This window comes from Mus musculus, chromosome 7 (assembly GCF_000001635.26).
Source record: "Mus musculus strain C57BL/6J chromosome 7, GRCm38.p6 C57BL/6J".
In the NCBI taxonomy this organism is placed as follows: Eukaryota; Metazoa; Chordata; class Mammalia; order Rodentia; family Muridae; genus Mus; species Mus musculus.
Window position 1 is genome coordinate 19,991,888 of NC_000073.6, and position 17,862 is coordinate 20,009,749.

Here is a 17,862-nt window from a genome sequence, read left to right on the forward strand (position 1 = left end):
GGGTTTAAAATAATGAAACAGGTGGTTGTCCGCAGTCGAGAACTACATTAGGCTAGAGGAATAGGGTTTAAAATAATACAATACAATACAATACAATACAATACAATACAACACAATACAATACAATAAAATAAAATAGAGGAAATGGATTTTGAAATTCTCCCAGAGACAGAGAGAAATCGAGGGACGCCTTGCTTTATTCTCTCTGGCCCCATGCAGCAGAAGTTCTCTGCCCTCTTTGTGTTGTCTAATGTCTGGTGCACCAAATCCGTTTACGTGTCAATCCATGTGTGTTTTGTCCCGTTGTCTGAACAACTGAATGTTCTGTGTTTCATGTTGGAAAATAAAAATGGCTGAGACTTTAGCTGCTGGTTCAGCAAAGCCAGAGAGTGGCCACACTTTAGCCAGGGATCAGGCACAGCAGGGGAGCCACTACTGGGAAAAGCTGCTTTCAAAGAAAGGGAGTCTGCAGCTTCTTAGTTTTGGGGCAAAAAAGCTGATAGTTGTTTTTTTCCTGGAGGGTTCTCTGCAATCGTGATTATTGTGTTTAGGAAATGACAAAGTGCTTTTTTATCTTATAATTATAGCTATAAAAAGTAAAATTCTTTGATTGGTCTAAATTTACAAGACTCATGTAGCCACTGCATTTGGTTTTTTACTGGTCTTAAAGGTGTAACATTGGTAGCAAGACAGCTTTAAATTGGCGACTTAGGTTTGGAGTCTTTCCAACACGTGGCATAAAGCAGGCCAAAAAGCTAGGCCTCTAAGGACACTTCTAGTTGAGATAATATTTAATGTGATTCTTATCCTGATAGGTAGACTTAAAGATAAGATTTAAAACAAACAATGTCTCTTTAATGAAGCATTAAAATTTGCACTGTCATGCATTCATAGGTATAAATTGGCAGCCAAACTTCATAATATGATAGTAATGCTTCTAATATTGATTTTAAAGATGATAAATTGTTTTAAAATTGGGTTTTGTAGGGCCCCCAATGGAGGCTCTAGAGAAAGTACCCAAGGAGCTAACGGGATCTGCAACCCTATAGGTGGAACAACAATATGAACTAACCAGTACCCCGGAGCTCGTGACTCTAGCTGCATATGTATCAGAAGATGGCCTAGTAGGCCATCACTGGAAAGAGAGGCCCATTGGTCTTGCAAACTTTATATGCCTCAGTACAGGGGAACGCCAGGACCAAGAAGTGGGAGTGGGTGGGTAGGGGAGTGTGTGTGTGTGTGTGTGTGGGAGGGTATGGGGAACTTTCGGGATAGCATTTGAAATTTGAAATGTATATAAAGAAAATATCTAATAAAAAATAATAAAAAAATTGGGTTTTGTTTTCCCAAGGTTGTAGATATTATCCTAACGTTGCAAAAGAAACTTAAAAATTATGGTTAAAAATGCCAGTGTTTCATTGACTGCAGCTTGCAGTTTGATTACAAATTTAAGATTTTCTACTCACCCATATATTGTTAATTAAGATAATTACAAGAGTAATCATCTTATGAGAGCACTAATACAGCTCTCTGTGGCCATACAGCCATACAAAACTCAGAGCAGCCTCAGTGAGGCTTGTGTGACTTTCTTTTGTTTTGCAAACCATGCCCAAGGAAGTTCTTGAAACTTGCCTCTCCTTGCCTCCAGGGGAATTTTCTTTTAGCTAAAAGAACACTGTTGCAGATCTATCCAGATGTTGTTCCAAGTAAAGTTTAAATTCAAAATTTATAAAAGGTCAATCAGACTGTAGAACTTATAAAGGCATTACAATCTGGCTTGCCTATTTCATGTAAAGTCATTATAGATTTAAAAGTTTATTTTTTTCCTTTGCATTCTGATAATTGTAAAGTGTTTGCTTCTAGTGAACTGGTAATCACTGGAAAATTTTGCCTCTAGGTATGGCTAATATAGCTTTACATTATGTAAGAAAAATTTTTATTGTCTCTGTTTCTATACAAGAAGCTAAGAGTTTGAATCTTTTTCAGTGTATATTGTTTCCTTTTTTTTTTAAAGATTTATTTATTTATTATATGTAAGTACACTGTAGCTGTCTTCAGACACTCCAGAAGAGGGCGTCAGATCTTGTTACAGATGGTTGTTAGCCACCATGTGGTTGCTGGGATTTGAACTCCGGACCTTCGGAAGAGCAGTCAGGTGCTCTTACCCACTGAGCCATCTCACCAGCCCATATATTGTTTCCTAAGTGGAATGTATTTTATTAGCCGATGCCTCTCAAGGGAAGTTTACTTCAAATCTTTGCTCTCACACAATGAGCTTTAAGTTCTGGGGAGTAGCTGTTGCTCCAGAAAAGATTCAGAGGCAATATCTTTTTAATATTTAGGGTTTTAGTTATACTATAAAATTGTGGTACAGAAAATCTAGAACGAAAAATTGATTTGCTTCAAAATTTTATTTTCAAAAGTTTCCAGGAGTTAATTGGCTAAGACCTCACCTTAAGGTCTTAAAGTGACTTAAACCTTTGTCAGATGTTATTTTGAGAGACACAAATTAACTGGCAAAGAACAAAAGGCTTTGCAGAAAATAAAAAAAGCTTTTATAATTGTTATCAATTATGATCAATGGTAATTAAATATTAGCTGCTTATTTTAGTTAGGGTTATTAAATGTGCCCACAGCAATTCTTTGGTAAGAGAAAACATTATTGTAAAGTCATTTTTCTTCACCTCCCAGCCTATGCTGTGGTGTGGGGCCATGAGGTATGCAGCTTTCCCTGAGCGGTAACAGAGCGAGGGGGTGCCAAAAAACGGGCACCTTTGTAGCAGACTCAGCGGTGGGCCTGAAGCGCCGGTTGTGTGCCATTGCTCCCATGGGCATCTGCCTGTCCCTGCCGGGGGTGGCTGTATTTTTCCTGCTGGGGCTCAGGGTGCTCCACCACTGCCCAGGCTTCCTGGTCAGCCGCTTCAGCCTCTTCAGACTGGGCAGCGGGCTGGAGGCAGGTGAGGCCGAGGTGGCATTCACCTCAAAGCAAAGTTTTGACATCCTATTAAGGCTGCTGTGGTGCTAATAAAGAATTGTAAGATAAATTCGTATATTTTAGAAAAACTATAACAAAAATTGTGTTTTAAGAACCTGACAAAGTGTCTGTTCCTTGTCCCAAACAGCAGTTCATTTGGTTATTGCAGAATATTGATATTTGGACCATTGCATATCATCATTTTAAATAAAATTGATAATCACTATCCTAAAGATAAGTTAAAAATTGTTTTTATGCATGCTTTTGTACCTTCTATAAATTCATGCATGCATCCCATTTACTGTGTTTAAAAACAGCCTTCTATGGGAGAAAAGTATATGTGAATTGAATCACATGCTTATTCTTTTGAGTTTCCTCCTGCTTCAGCACAGATAATTAAATTGTGTGCTGTAGATGGTGTTTTAAAATGTTGAATAATCAAGCTTTAATTTGTATATTTATCAAGATATATCTCAGAGCTTACAATTGCTTAAAATTGTTTGTCCCTCAGATACTGTAAATTCTCAAATTTGCAATGGTTTATGCATATATAACTCATAAGAAAAAAATGTTGTTCTTTTAAGAAGACTGTTTTTGGACATTTAAGAATTTGTTCTGGATTGTCTGGACAAGACCCCTTAAGGCAATGCCATGCTGGATTTATATCTCAGGCAGATTATAGGCCTTACATAAGAATAATCTCGTTCTTTATATAATCAAAACAGTAATGGCTTAAGATAATATTTTGGTGCTTTTAGAGAATGTGCATGTCAAATTGAAAAAAAAATTTGTTCTTGGTGTCCTCAGATTCTACCTGTTTCCACATAATGGTGTTAATTCTTGAGGACTTATACTTAATCAATTGCTGCAAAAGAATGTTCTTATTTCTGATTAAGTAAATAAATAAATAAATAAATAATGCACATGTGACTATTAATAACTTTTCAAGCCTTCTAGTTACAACCGCTCTTCAAGAGAAACAACTGAAAGTGTAATTAGTTACTGCCCATGTTATATTAAAACTGACTATAACAGTCAAGTATTTGAGATGTTTTGTCAACAATTTAATAATTCTCAAAGACAAGGTATTAAACTATAGCTTCTTAAAAAACAAAGAAGGGGAGGAATTATATCCCCATGCACATTATTTAAATCATATTTTTTATTTTAAGAATTTTGAAATTTGGATGTCAAAGAACTTAATAAATGCCTTATAGTATCTTAAAACTAGACATAATCATGTCTAGGTGAAATGAAAAGGATCTACTTATTGGCATATGGCTTGATCCTGAACAGCTACCCTATTGGGGAAAGGGGAAAGCTTAGGTTCTCGCCACAGAATGCTGCAGAAGCATGACAACTGTCAGAATGAATTGTGTGACAAGCTGACCTGTGAGTTCGCTGAGTGCCCTGACTGTGGTGACAAGAAAGCTGAATTGGGTGTATGTTTTTGACCCACCTTTGCTTGCCTTTGTCCCAGATTGGACAAGCTAAGGTGCCTTGCTTCAAGCTTTTTAACCTTATGGGACATAGAACATTAGAGACCGTGGAATATGACTTAGAAAGATTAGTAATAAGAAAGAGTTATAGGGCTGGTGAGATGGCTCAGTGGGTAAGAGCACCTGACTGCTCTTCCGAAGGTCCGGAGTTCAAATCCCAGCAACCACATGATGGCTCACAACCATCCGTAATGAGATCTGACTCCCTCTTCTGGAGTGTCTGAAGACAGCTACAGTGTATTTACATATAATAAATAAATCTTAAAAAAAAAAGAAAGAGTTATAATGATTCTTCTCTTTCCTTCAATGTGACCAGTTATTCTAACTCAATCTTGGACTGGTCTAGTAATAATTCCAATACTAGAGATTACTATTGAAGATAGCTAAAAATCTTAATTACCTAGCAAAGTTAATTTGGAGCACAGCCTCCACTTTCAGATAATCTCCGGCCTTTCTGCTAATTCTCAAAGCCAGCTCCCCCCACTCCAGGAGGTCAGAGTCTGAGCTTGATTGTCGCTAATTTGCAACTGAATAAAGTATCTGGGCTTCTACCTAGAAGCTTTTATCCTGTTGCTTTTCAACTATCTCAACTTTGTTCTTCAAGCAGGTCAGTCAATGCCTTACAGCCTGATTTCAGCAAGCAAGCGTGCAGCCTCACCTCCAGCAAGCATGGGTGGCAGAAATTAATCAATATGAAGAAGCATATTCAGTATATAATGTGGCTTTGGTCTGATTTGGGAATAAGGTGTGCTATGAAGGCCGGGCAGTCACTGATGGGTAACCAGATTTCTGAGCCATATCAATCTAATAATATACCACAGAGCCATATTTGTGCAAAATAAACACAAACAAGCTGCATATATTCTCCTTGACGGATAAGAATGGCTTGGGAAAATCTTATCCTAAACAGATCCTAAAACAGGCATGGCTGCCAGCCACCATAACTCCCAGGCAGGACTATGGAGCATAAATAAATCTTATGTCTCAGTCCAGCTATTTTTATTATATATTTAGGGAGGAATAGTAGACTCTCCAAACCTGAAGTGGGCTGGTACAACCTTGTTGCCACTGAGGTGGGGCCACCAGCTTTCTGACTTGGCTGGCTTCTTTTGAAGTGACAACTGCCCTGAGATTCTGCTACCTGCTGAGAGGCTGAACCTGTCTTCCTGAGACATTCCTGAATAGCAACCAGCCTGGCTGGTGCTGACAGAATGGCTCCAGGCATCAAGTGGACTGGGGGGCCTTCCCCTTTATAAGCACAGTCTCTTAGTAAACTCGTGGGCCTTGAACAGAAAACGTGTCTCGGTCTCCATTAATTTCTCTCTTAGTCTAAGTCTCTTTCAGCCCCAGCCTGCCTCCCAAGTGTACCCGGTTCATGTAGGCCTCGGGCTGGCATACAGCAATAAAACACTACAACCACAAGCAACTTGGGGAGGAAAGGGTTTATTTCAGCTTATAGTTTGGAGTCCAGCATCCAGAGAAGTCAGGACAGAACACCAATGTGTGTGTGAGAGAGATGTGGTGGGGGAGAGATGGGGTGAGGTGGGGATACTGGACAGGACAGGATCTCCCCATGCTGGAAAGAAACTGTTACACTTTCACTGGTGCTGCGTTTTATAAAATGTGCTATGATGCAGGGGGAGGGGGGTGCCTTAGTGGGCCCGTGCTGATGCACCCACCCAAGGTTATCAGCCATACCACAGGCATAAAAGGAAGTTAATTTGGGACCTGGGAAGGGGTGTGGAAAGGGAGTAGAGGCAGAGAAAGAGAGGGGACAGAGAAGGACAGAAAGAGAGAGAGAAGAGAGAGGGGGAGAGGCTGGCCAGGGACACAAAGGAAAAGAGAGAGAGAGGGAGAGAGTAGGTAGAGACAGGAAAGATAGAAAGGGGGAGAAGGGGGAAGAGGGATGGAGAGAGAGAGAGAGAGAGAGAGAGAGAGAGAGAGAGAGAGAGGGGGCATTCCTTTTATAGCAAGCTTGGGTGTTTTAATCTGGCTGTTGCTAGGTAACTGTTGGGCAGAGCCTCCATTTTGGTTTAATTACAAAAATGAGAAACTAGGAAGAGGTGATAATGAGGCAGGAATAGGGTTGTTGTGATCTTTAGCTTCTTCCTGCTGACTTTAGGGTGATGGTTTTGTCTTTGGGGTACCTAAGAAAGTTGGGATCAAGGTCAAGTCCTCAGAGAGCTGGCTGTTTCATTGCTGTTTAGGGTCTGTGGAACCATCTGTGGGTAGGAAGGTACAGGCCCAATAGAAGTGTCGGTGCGAGCAGACCAGATCATCTGTGGGCTGCTTCTCTGGAGCTGTCCTGGATGTAGATTTTAGGTAAATACTTGGACTTGGCAAGATGCTGAAATACATATACATATTAGAGGCAGAAAATAAAGTTAAATACATTTAGGAAGAAAAAAGTTTTCTTGGATGTACATTTGAAACCCTTAGGTCTTAGTGGTTGCAGGGAGGGAACGGGTGTGTGTGTGTGTGTGTGTGTGTGTGTGTGTGAGAAATCCCACTCTCTGGATTATGCAACAGGTTGAGGGGCTTAGGGTAGTAATTGACAGGGGTACTTACCCAGATTTGGTCCACAAGAGGTGGATCTGAGTGGGTTTTCTGAGGCTTGGAAGAATCTTTGTAAGTTTACAGAAGAGATAAATTTGTTAACAGCATGAACAATCTTTAAGTTGAGCTTAGGGAAGACAAAAACCTTTTCTGGAGCAGAAGGGGCAAGAGGGGCTTTCCCCCTCTCTTCAGAAGAATGAATGTACATAAATTTAGCAGAATGAGAAACAATTTTAAGTTTATATTTAAAAGACAATAAAAAGAAACATAAAAATTTGACCTTGTGAATATGATAGTTGATCATATAGCTTTAGCATGGGAAACGCCTTATGTGTGTGGTTAAAAGACAACCAAAGGAAACTTAAAATCTTGAACCTGTGATCATCTAGTGGAGTGTTTTCTTTGAGTTAGGCTAATTTATTAGAACTCCATTGATGAATGGCAGAACTCTTGAAGTCTTAATATAACAGTGGCATATCCAGGAAAGAAATATGAGGCTAGATTCTAGACTTGCTGGAGGAAGACCCCAGATTCAGATAGTACACAAGAACAAAGCACGTTTATTCTGCCGAAACAACCAGCATGCCAGTCACCACCGCTTCGGGATGGTGATGGCAGATAAAGATGTTCACTCCCCTTGTATAACAGAATTGGCATATTAAATCTAATTGCTTCTGAGATAACAGACATCTAAAAACCTAAAGCACATCCCAAGGGGTTTAACAGAAGGTCATAAAGAAGGAGCTAAGGGTATACACCGCAGGTGCAAAGACAGGAGATAAAATATTTGTAGCTGTCCAGCAGCCATGATTGAAATGGGCACCTGAAAGGAGGGCTGGAAATGAAAAAGGATGGGGGCGGGGTAGGGGCAGGGATTGAGAGAAGAATGAAGCCAAGACAAAGTTTCTGATCAAGGCTCAAAGGGGTATTGAATTTTGTCAAATGCTTTCTTAGCATCTAATGAGATGATCATGTGTTTTTTTTCTTTGAGTTTGTTTATATAGTGGATTACATTGACAGAATTCTGTGTATTGAACCATCTCTGCATCCCTGGGATGAAACCTCCTTGATCATGGTGAATGATCATTTTCATGTTTTCTTGGATTTGGTTTGCAAGAATTTTATTGAGTATTTTTTTTGAATCAATATTCATAAGAGAATTTGTTCTGAAGTTCTCTTTCTTTGTTGGGTCATTGTGTGGTCTATGTATCAGCATAACTGTGGCTTCATAGAACGAATTAAGTATTGTTCTTTCTGTTTCTATTTTGTGGAATAATTTGAAGGGTATTGATATTAGGTCTTCTTTGAAGATCTGATAGAATTCTGCACTAAAACCCCTGGTCCTGGGGATTTTTTTGGTTGGGAGACTTTATTTCCTGAGAGGTTATGGGTCTGTTTAGATGGTTATCTGATTCTGATTTAACTTTGGTACCTTGTATCTGTCTAGAAAATTATCCGTTTCATCCAGATTTTCCAGTTTTTGGGGTATAGGCTTTTGTAGCAGGATTTGATGAATTTTTTTTTTTTTTTTGTATTTCTTCAGTTTCTGTTGTTATGTCTCCCTTTTCATTTCTGATTTTGTTGATTTGGATACTATCTCTGTGCCTTTTGTTTATTCTGGCTAAGTGTTTATCTATCAGGTTGATTTTCTCAAAGAATCAGCTCCTGGTTTTGTTGATTCTTTGTATAGTCCTTTTTGTTTCTACTTGGTTGATTATTTTTTGCTATCTACTCCTCTTGGGTGTATTTGCTTCTTCTTGTTCTAGAGCTTCCAGATGTGCTGTCAAGCTGCTAGTGTATGTTCTCTCCAGTTTGTTTTTGGAGGCACTCAGAGCTATGAATTTTCCTCTTAGCAGTGCTTTCATTGTGTACCATTAGTTTTGGCATGTTGTGCCTTCATTTTCCTTAAATTCTAAAAAGTCTTCAATTTCTTTCTTTCTTTCTTCCCTGGCCAAGTTATCATTGAGTAGATAGTTGTTCAGTTTCCATGTGTATGTGGGATTTCTGTTGTTTTTGCTGTTATTGAAGACCAACCTTAGTCTATGGTAATCTGATAGGATTCATGAGATTATTTCAATCTTCTTGTATCTGTTGAGGCCTATTTTGTGACTAATTATATGGTCAGTTTTGGAGAAGGTATCATGAGGTGCTGAGAAGAAGGTTTTTTTTTTTTGTTGTTGTAGTATGAAATGTTCTACAGATATCTGTTAAATCCATTTGGTTCATAACTTCTGTTAGTTTCACTGTGTCTCTGTTTAGTTTCTATTTCCATGATTTGTCCTTTGGTGAGAACAGGATGTTGAAATCTCTCAATATTATTGTGTGAGGTTCAATGTGAGTTTTGAGCTTTAGTAAAGTTTCTTTTACCAATTTGGGTGCCCTTGCATTTGGGGCATAGATGCTCAGAATTGAGAGTTCATCTTGGTAGTTTTTTTCCTTTGATGAGTATGAAGTATCCTTCCTCATTCTTTGGTAACTTTTGCTTGAAAGTTGATTTTATTGGATATTAGAATGATTACTCTAGCTTGTTTCTTGGAACCATTTGTTTGCAAATATTTTTCCAGCCTTTTCTCTGAGGTAGTGCCTGACTTTGTCTTTGACAAAGGCTTGTACCTGATATTTCCCCATGTGTTCCCCTTTCTCTCTATTGTCACTTACTTCTTCTTTCTTTCTGGGCCATGTTTGAGAGGTCTTCCTGATTGACCCATAGAAACAGGCTCAACACCATATCCCATGTCTGTCCTGGATAATGTGTGTTCAATAGCGTTACCAGGCCTTCTTGGGAAGCATTCTCAAACAGTCCACAAGATTGGATTGAGGCTACATTTCTCTTGCTCTTTTCTGAGAAGCTGATGTATATACAATGTATGTACAGTCATGTTAAATATTTATATTTAGAAGAGCAAAACACATACTAACTTCCTTCATTATTATAAACACTATCATCCTTTACATCCCTGTCATCTTCAGCATCTTCTTCTCCATGGCCATACTTATACTCAACACCATTATTATAATTAAAATAGTCATTAACTACAAGAGGTGAAAGAAAGATGAAATTTCAAGATCTGTAAGTCATATAAAGTACTCAGAAATTGCTGGTTGTTTGTGAGCTTAGAGGCTGCCTGGGGCTGAGAAAAAAAGAAAAACAAACCTGGGTATGCCCCGTAGTTAAAACATTCCTGGGAACATCTTGACCATAAGATAAAGGGGAATGTGAGGACATAACAGGGCTATCTAAACTGAGTCAACAACTCACAGAACTCTGACACCCTGCACGTACATGTAATTTTTCTGCTGATGTTTGAATAAGCCAATAGTGTGTCGCTGTGCTCAATTCCACACCCCTAAGCCCCTTACCCCATAAAAACCCCCTAGCTTTCGAGCCTTGTGGCCGACATCCGTTATCTCCTGTGTGGGATGCATATCGGTCTGGAGTTCCGTAATTAAACGACCTCATGTAATTACATCAAGGCATTCTGTTCTGTTCGTGATTCTTGGGTGCACGCCAAATCAGGAATGGAGTGGGGGTTTCCCCGCTAGGTCTATCAGAGGAAGTTCAGATATTGCACTTGGTCACAGGAATGACAAAGAATAGGACACAGAGCAATCCACCTTTAATCTTTTCAGAATTCCATAGCACCTATCAGACACTACAGTTAATGAATTGATTACCTATTTATTTATTTGCTATTGGGTAGATGCAGGTACCTGTGTAATGGCACATACATGGGGGGTCAGAGGACCGTTTGGGATGAGGTCTTTTCATCCACCTTTTATGACAGTTCTGGGGGTTGAACTCAAGCTGTTAGCTTTTCACAGCAGCTGTTCAATCCACTCAGCTATCATAACAGCTTATAAGTCACTACAAGTGAAAATGAAAGACAGAAGACAAGGAACTAGTGAGATGACTCAAGATGTGAAAGGGGTTGCCACCAAGCATGCCAACCTGAGTTCAATCCCTGGGACCTATATTGTGGATGGAGAGAACTGACTCCTCCATCGTGTCCTCTCACCTACACACATGTACCATTGTATGTGCATGACTATCAAGAAATAAACATTACACCATACTTTAAAAAGGGATCAAGATACTTTCTATAATGTGTTATCTGTGACACAGCTAAGTACCATTTAGAAATAAAAAGTGAGGAAATCAGGTTAGAATTTCAAGGGAGGAGTAAGGAGTTTGATGGTGAAGAATATCTTGGAGAGGAAGTGCTCAGAAGTATCTAAGCTCCGTTTCACTAGGTAAAACTGAGGCACACCTCAGTATTTGATGGAAAACTATTTGGGGGTTGAATACCCTTTCCCAGGGGCCACCTAAGACCACCAGTAAACATAGATATTTGAGTTATGACCCATAATAAGAGCAAACTTACAGTAGCAATGAAATAATTTTGTGGCTGTGGGATCACTACACAAGGAACTGTTTTAAAGAGTACTCAGCATTAGCATGGCTGAGAACCCCTGCTGTAGGGAAACAGGAACATTGTTAACATTTGTGTTGAGCAGGCAGCTGTCTGCTCAACTTCAGCCTCCTTTCTGGTGATGTTAAGAGCTTTGAAAACCAGAGATTATTGCTAATGTAGGCTGATCAGATTGTGTGGTGCCTTTGTGAGAAGAACCTTGCACAAATCATCAGCTTCCCCTTGATGTTAAAGATGCAAGAGAAACTCAGGGTGCTGTTAGACACCCGCAGATGACAGCTGCTGTGCTTTGTAAATGTAATCAGTCAGTCAACAACCACCACTCACTTGACTCCCAAAGATCTGCTCTTAAAATCCAGAGCTACTTGCTTTTCCTTGGGAAATGTCACACAGAAAAAGGAGATTATCTGATTCAGATTATAAGCAGAATGGGTCACATGACTATTCTCCCTCATTGAGAGCAGAAGGCTGTTCAGGCAGGTCCTGGAACTATACTAATGTTTCAGTGTCATAATACTGATAATAGAATTACTAGCATTATGAGAGTTTCTAGAAGGCAGCTCAATGCTGATAATTTATACTTGGGACCTAAGAGCACAGGTGAAATATTTTGGCAAAGCCTGTGTCCAATGATAGAGACACAGCAGCCAATGAAATGGAGAGAGTCTACAGCCAATCAAAAAGCTAGCATGGCTTTTTCTTCATTCTTAGTCTCTCACAGTGGTCCTTTGATAAGTACCAGCCCATGGGACCAGGTTCAGACTGGGTAAGGAACTCATTTCTTCTAGTGAAATGTCTTCTCTCTGTGACTTTTCTCTATTCAGTGTTTTACTGGTGGTCTACAGAACCATGAGTAAACCTTTGTCCCTAGTTCAGTATTTCATATAAGTCCATAAAATTAACTGCAAAGTCAGTGTATAGTTCAATTTCTCAATGGAAATCTTACTTATTTAGAGGAGTGACAAGAAGTAGGGGCTCCACGAATAATATTATCTTTCTTTTTGTTGCTACAAGGAAGAATTTTAATGAAAAGCATGCCAGTGTATAGAGATTGTGTACTCAACGTTTCTTTCCTTTAAGTGTCTATTTTAACTTTGGGCTGATGAGATAGCTCAGCTAGTAAAGGGGTTTACTTTACTTACTACCAACTCTGCTATCTGAGTTCCATCTGCGGGACCACTTGATGGAAGGAGAAACAGAATTCACACAAGCTTTCCCCTGGACTTCACATACATGCACCCACCTCCAAATAAAACATGTAATAGGCTGGATCTGGTGAAACACACCTTCAGGCTCAGTACTTGAGGGGCAGAGACACGCAAATCATTCTGAGGTTTAGGCTAGCCTGGTCTCTGTAGTTAGATTCAGGCCAGCCAAGGTTATCCAGTGAAATCCTGTCTCAAAATAAGTTAAGAAAAAATTAAACCTCTCTGTTTTCCAACTCTAAATTGGGTGAAAGAAAAGAACTCATTCAAAAGGAATCAATGCTCATTTATAAAAAAAAATTATTTTGTATGCTCCATATTTCAGCCCCCCTCTCCCGTCTACCCTCCGACTGTTCCACATCCATACCTCCTCCCTACCCAGTCTCCATGTAGATGTCCCCATCCCCTACCCCACCTGACCTCTAAACTCCCTGGGGCCTCCAGTTTCTTGAGGGTTAGGTGCATCATCTGAATGAACACAGACCTGGAAGTCCTCTACTGTATGCGTGTTGGGGGCCTCTTATCTGCTGGTGTATGCTGTCTGTTTGGTGGTCCAGTGTTTGAGAGATCTTGGGGGTCCAGATTTATTAAGATTGCTGGTCATCCTACAGGATCACCCTTCTTCTCAGCTTCTTTCAGCCTTCCCTAATTCAACAACAGGGCTCAGCTGCTTCTGTCCATTGCTTGGATGCAAATATCTGCATCTGACTCACCTGCTTGTTGGGTCTTTAGGAGGGCAGTCATGCTAGGTCCCTTTTTGTGAGCACTCCATAGCCTCAGTAACAGTGTCAGGCCTTGGGACCTCCCCTTAAGCTAGACCTCACTTTGGGTCTTCTTTTCCTCCGGTTCCTCTCCATTTCCATCTCTGTAATTTTTTTTCAGATAGGAACAATTATGGGTCAGAGTTGTGAGTGTGGAATGGCCCCCCTCTCCCTCACTTGATGTCCTGTCTTCCTGATGGAGGTGGGCTCTATAAGTTCCTTCTCCTTGTCAGGCATTTCATCTAAGGTCCCTTCCTCTGAGTTCTGAGAGTGTCTCATGTTCCAGGTCTCTGGTGCATTCTGGAAGGTCCTCCAAATTAATTGGGGCTGAAAACATGGCTTATTTGGTGTTTGCCTTGCATGCACTGAGTGTGAGGTTCCTTCGTTGGCATTGTATCATATGAGTGAAGGGACTCTAGTTAGTTCACATGTGGCTAGCATGGCATTGAAGGCCTTGCCCTTCTCCCCCATTCCTTCTGCAATGCTAAAAACCATTAGATTACATCCCTATAGCTAGCCCTCAAAGATCTATTCCCTCATTTGGCCAACCTCTCCTCCCGAAGCTGACTTTGAGGGTCCAGCTATCAAAGTACTGAAGTTCAGTAACAAAAAGCCCCCATTGACTCACCCAACTAACATACCCAATTAAGATTAGCCCATCTTAACACAGGATTTCCCCTTGTACCTTTATAAACCACCATTGGCCTATGTGCCATGTATGTCTCTATCTTGAGATAGTTTTTTGTGCCCAACCCACAACCACACAAATACCCCTTGCTTCTTGCCACTTTTCTCCCCTCTCCTTTCCCCCTTCCTTTTCTCACTCATTTTCTATCTCCTTGTTTGTTCCCTTTCCCTGCCCTGTGCCATTCTGTGGCAAATACATTTCCTTTGTGCTGAGAACTTGGTCTGAAAACTTGGTCTTGAGAGTCCTGACCCAATACAGCAATGCTAGATCACATCTGTAATCTCAGAACCTGGGAAGTAGATACTGTAGGACATAATGTACTGACATTTTTAAAGAACTCTGGCATTCTGGGTTCTTTAAAGAACATAGGAATAGTCTAAGAATGTGCTTTCGTGGTAATCCCACATGCAGGGAATGTAGTGCTGCTTCATGATGTCTGCAGCAGCTGACTATAATTTGTCTCATGTTCCAGCAGCAGCACAGCTTTGCCAGATGCAGTTAGGTTCTGCAGTTGTGTGGTATCTGGAATTCCAGGAACTTTTCAAAGAGTACATAAATGCTGTATTCCTGAGAGGCATGGTATGCAGTTCTTGGTCATTTAGGGAGGTTGGTTGCAGTTTGTTAATAGCCATGGTCATATAAGCAACAAAAGGGAAAATTACATTTAGGGATCTGTTTCCCCTCTATTCTTGTTTCTCTGCTATCTACTAGTAGGTGGTGAAACCAGAGGGATGAAAGGTGGTAAAATGAAGAACCCACAAAGTAGCAAAGACCAGCTAAAATCCGTTTAGGGCTGTCCTCAGAGTCACAGTGAGTCTGAGGTCTGTCTGGGTTCATTGAAACCATGTTTTAAAAATATTAATTGAAGGCATAGAGATTTGCAAGCTGTGGATATTGGATCATTAAGGGTGTAGGAGATCCTAGCTGCATGTTAAGTTATCAGAAAATCATTTCTTCATCATCCTTTCCCCCTTGATAAGCACAAGAGAGGTGCTTCAGGTGGAGTGAGCCAAGTGGTGCCCTCTATGAGAAGATAGACAGGTGTTGGCAGGACCAGTGAGGTTCCTGTCATGAAATGATAATGGGCTAGAGCCTAAAGTCATCTCTATGGGTCCATAAAGTTTCAAGAGCATCAGTGGGGAATATTGGATGTAGTTTGAGGATTAATGCTGATTAGGAAGTCAAACATTTGAAACATCTGTGGGAGATCCTAGACCTTCAGGGAAAGTCTTAGCCTAACAGGAAAAGATGATTAGGAAGAGATCCTGGAGCTCATGAAGTTTTTAAAAACTTGTAAAACACACTGGTAGGGCACCTGTCATTTTCGCCACTGTTAAGCATATGGCACTGTTCAGTGGTTTAATATACTTATTTTGTTGGTTACACATCCATCTCCAGAAACTTGCCAGTAATCTCGACAGAAACTATTTCTATTAAATATTTTGCCTTTCTTGTCTTCTTCCAATCCCTAGATTCTACCTTCCCACACTATGAACTCAATCTAAGTACCTCAAATACCTGGAATATAAGTGTATTATTTCATTTACCATCCCCTTTATAGGTCTGTCCATGCCAGCATTTGCCTCCCTGTGGTGACCAAATAATGCCCATGTGTTGGAAAACCTATGCCATTTATTGATCCAGCGATGGGGATCTAGCCACGACCAGTTCTTAGCTGTAATGAGCAGTGCTGCTGTGAATGTTGATGAAAAATGAAAAGTTTTAGCCAACATGTGAACTGTGTAGTCTTCATTCTACAACCAGAGTTTGTCAGATTCACAAAGACAGTGTAGTCTCTAGCACATTTAGGACTCCCTCTTGGTCTCTTTCAAGGATGCAAGTTCCTGCTGGTTAGCAACTAAGAGTCATGTTTATATCCCAGTCAGCTTTGAATTTCTGGCCTATTTAACGGGACACTTAATAATTGCACAAATTCATCGAACCATTATTTGACTAGTCTCACTTGTGGGTATCTAAGTGTGTGACTTCTTCAAAAACACTTTAATGTTCATTTTTTTTTCAGGTGCATTTTTGAGCATGTGTGCAGTTGTTGCTTGAAAATGGATTCTCAGTGTTGAAAATTTGGGACAAAGGTAAGATTCACTTATTGTTTTGATGGAAGTAGTCTGCTAGGTTTCTTCCCCAAACTCTATCCATACTTTTATCTTTATACTGCCTGCCTTGCACACCTATTAAGTTGTAGGTTCTATATATTGCATATGCTGTGTATATACTATATCTATAGGAATGGAAAATAACTCCTTTCAGTTACTTTGTTGTGTGTCACAGTCTTCAGTTTCTCTCTTTCATACACACACATATGTGTATATGTGAATATATATGCATAAATAAAGATATATATATTCACTTCTGTATAAGTAAATCTGGTTTCTTTTAAGTGATACTAAAGTGTATGCTTAAATTTTAACTAACTGGGGAACAGGGTGAGTGGATCTTTGTGAGTGAGATAAGCCTGCTCTATGCAGTGAGATCCAGACCCGTCAGAACTACATAATGAGACCTGTCTAAAATCTTACTTGTGGCTTCAAGGATTTTTGTCTTCAACTGGTAAATTCTGAATTGAAATTGTTTTGGGGAGACCTTGGATTCTGATTCAGAAAGTAATGTTTGAACTGTTTTTGAAGTGTTTTTACTGATGCTTTGGTAGTTTTCTTCCTAATGGACGTCCATTTGGAGGTAGTGACTAATGGTGTGGAACACCTTTGTGTAAGATTATTGGCCACATTTTTACTGATTCTGAATCAAATCGCTTCCATTTGTTGTTGAATATTTTCTTTTGGAGTTCCTGATAGTCAAGATGGTATTTCTTTATAATGTACATGACTTTATAGGTAGCTTTCTTTCCTAATGGGTAATCAGTCAGAAAAGTAAATGTCATGGGAGTTCACTTCTAAGGGGTACTTAATTAAGATTCCAAAGACACTTAGGGAATTTGTCTCTTAGAAGCAGTGAGAAGAATGGTTAATACTCTGGGGAGAGGAAGATGGAAGGGATGGAGAAAGACTGCTCAATGGGCACTAAGTTACAGTGTAAGAAAATGAGTTCTAATAATGAGAGTGTGGTACATATAAACACTGGATTATAGCCAGTTATAATGAAAGAAGAAATTATGAAATTAGTAGAAAAATGGATAGACATGGAAAATATAATATTAAGTGAGACGACACAAACTTAAAAGACAAATATTTTCCATTGTATGAGGATCCTAGCCTATAATGTCCCAAGAGCAATGAATTCCTTCTGGGGCTCGGCAGATGTCCCAGCAATTAAGAGTACTTGCTGCTCTTCCAGAGAACCTGGGTCGTATTCCTGATACTCAGATGGTGGCCCAAAAACGCCTGTAACTCCAGTTTCAGGGGTTCCAGTGCCGCCTTCTGGCCTCTGAGGATGCTTGTGGTTATATAGGGATGCATGTGGGCAAACCATTCATGAGCATAAAAAATTGTTAAACTTTTACATCTTGAGAAGTGTATATAGCCTTGTCAAATCAAGCACACCTTGTACAAGTCCCACGAGGTTTTTATTCCTAAAGATGGGAAGTTCTGTGTCTCACTGAGCACTCAGTTACAGCTGTCATGTGATTGGTTACTTTGAAGCAGTGCATTAATAAGCAGAATAAATTTTTGAGCATCCTAGATCCTAGATTTTGATTTCAAGAAATGCAGACCCAGGCCGGGTAGTGTTGGCGCATGCCTTTAATCTCAGGGTGTGATTGGGAGGCAGAGGCA

The 17,862-nt window shown here is 40.0% G+C and overlaps 1 protein-coding gene across 6 annotated transcripts in view; it reads left to right on the plus strand.

Annotated features, from left to right (window-relative positions):
* The window catches only part of Nlrp9b (NLR family, pyrin domain containing 9B), a 71,550-nt gene that overhangs the window by 495 nt on the left and 53,193 nt on the right, over nt 1-17,862 (plus strand). For 5 of the 6 annotated variants that reach the window (XM_006539938.2, XM_006539939.2, XM_011250564.1 and 2 more), the window contains exon 2: nt 16,137-16,206. The gene's annotated coding sequence lies outside the window, so the exon portion shown is untranslated. Of the gene's footprint in view, nt 1-16,135; nt 16,207-17,862 lie in introns of those variants that run through there. The other variant, NM_194058.2, reaches the window with a different exon arrangement.